The following is a 2,501-nucleotide window of genomic DNA, read 5'->3' as shown; positions in this document are numbered from 1 at the left end:
ATATATATATATATATGTGCCCAAGCAAGACCCTTCCCATTATGATTCAGCATCTGCATTTTTTTTGCTTGGGCTCAGACATTATAGGACTCAGGCATCAGTATTATGACAATCACCCCTGACAGCTCTAAGTCAGGTGCTCTGCAGAAAACTGATTGTATCCAAGACCGCAATTCTTTGCCCCTCCCTACAGTCACATCCTTCGTCATATCACTTGGTGATATGTTCCCACAAAAGAGGTACAGTTTTCTTTGCCACTCCATGAAGCCCAGTGAGCCTTGTAACTAACTTTGGCCAATAGTATACTAACAAACGTGGCACAGACAGAGGCTGAATAAGTACCTGAGTGACTGGGCTCTCTCCCTGCTGGGCCCCGGGATTCCCATGAGATCATGCTTAGTCCAGCCCACTAGGGGATGGAAAACACAGAGCAGTATTAAGTCCTTCCAGTCATCCCAGCAGAGGACTCCTGGATAGGCTGACAGCCAATCCTGAGACTTGAGAATGAACCCAGTCAGTATCAACAGGAGCCACTTAGCCAAGAACCCCAAACATGTAAGCAGTTCATGTTGTAAGCTGCTGAGGCTGGGTGGTAGTTGTCATGCAACTGATATGTGGCAACAGTATCTGACCTTACAATAGCAACCACCTTAGGCAAGCATGCAAGATCTGCATATTCTAAGTCTACATGCCTGTCCATCTTCCTTGCCCTACTTACATGTACCTGTGCTCCAGCTATGCCCAAATACTTTCAGTTCAACAAATGGGCAGGGCTGTTGTGCATCTCCATGCCTTTGCACATGCCCTTCCAGCTCATGAGTCTCTTCATCTTCGTGGGTTTGCCCTGAACACTCAACTTATGGCCACTCCATGATTAATGCCTAACTCTATTATTAAATTTAACTCTTAGTGTGGCATTTTTATACAAATAAAAACTTTTTTATGTAATTTTACATGTAAAACAAAAACTAGGTCATAAGTCTTGTTGTGTCACTGGTATTTAATAAATGATTGATGAATGTTAAATGCATGAAATTACTAGAGAGCTGGAAAGAGCCACCAAGAACTATGTTGGCCCATGACTTTGAGCTGGAGCTGCATTTACTCAGAACCTCCTTTATCTGTCAATGATGTCAACTCATGAAGAGAGATCAATATAGTAGCTTGATCCGCGAGCAGTGAATCCATAAGCTACTACTTATAAGTTATGGATCTTGTGAAAAGAATTCAATCTCTCTGAATTTTATGTATTAAACTGTTGCAAGAATTAAGTGAGATCATGAATATAAAGCCCTTTTCACAGCATAAGCCTTGCAATCATGTTAAACCTTGATGGTGATGTTTTTATTATTATAATATCAAGCAGCCATTTTCAGAATAAATCTATTCTATGAAAAGCCCCATGAAAATGAAAGCCTAAATCCATTTTCTTCTTCAATGTCAACCGAGGTCTTTAATTGCCTAAGAATGTCTGTATGTGCTCAGTCACTCAGTCATGTCCAATTTTTGTGACCCCATGGACTGTAGCCCGCCAGGCTCCTCTGACCATGGGATTCTCCAAGCAAGAGTACTGCAGTGGATTGCCATTTCCTTCTCTGGGGGATCTTCCTGACCCAGGGATTGAACTCGCATCTCTTACCTCTCCTGCATTGACAAGCGGGTTCTTTACCACTAGCTTTACCTGGGAAACCCATGAACGTCTACTCCTTCCCATTTGGTCAGCAGCCCTGGATGAAGCCAGGACAGAGAATGTCCACACCTTTCCATTCATCAACACTGGATGGAGCCAGGACAGACTCTGCCCAGAGAAACTTATCCTGGCCTCTGTGGGGCTCCAAGAGCTGAGTCCGACGTGGAAAATCAACTCATTAAATCAAAGTATTTTTTCTCCTATGCTTGAGGTTAAGGAATATGCCCCCCATGAACTTTATTTTAAAATATAAATACAATGGGACTTTTGTTTTTCAGAGATATTATAGACTAAACATATAGAAATATTCCTCTCAAAACGAAACATCTTAACGTCCTAGAAAAAATATTTGAAAGCATCCCTTTTTAAAAGGTGGTTTTATAATTTTGTTATAAACAGTTCTGCGATAAACATTAGGGTACACGTGTCTTTCAATTCTGGTTTCCTCCGTGTGTATGTTACACTCTGTAATTGTGTTACATCACAATATTGTTAATCAACTATACTCCAATATAAAATTTAAAATTGTGTAAAGAGATAAATAAACACCAAATTTTGGATTTCTTCTGAGGGCATCTCCCCATCCCTTGTTGCCTATAATAGCTTGAGATAGATTCACTATAAGCATAGTTCTCAGAGAATTCCTACAGAACAAGCCCTAAGATATATGCTGCTGCTGCTGCTAAGTCGCTTTAGTCGTGTCCAACTCTATGCGACCCCATAGACAGCAGCCCACCAGGCTCCCCCATCCCTGGGATTCTCCAGGCAAGAACACTGGAGTGGGTTGCCATTTCCTTCTCCAATGCATGAA

This window comes from Bison bison, unplaced genomic scaffold (genome assembly GCF_000754665.1).
Source record: "Bison bison bison isolate TAMUID 2011002044 unplaced genomic scaffold, Bison_UMD1.0 scf7180017864108, whole genome shotgun sequence".
NCBI lineage: Eukaryota > Metazoa > Chordata > Mammalia > Artiodactyla > Bovidae > Bison > Bison bison.
Note: the sequence above shows the minus strand (reverse complement) of the source record.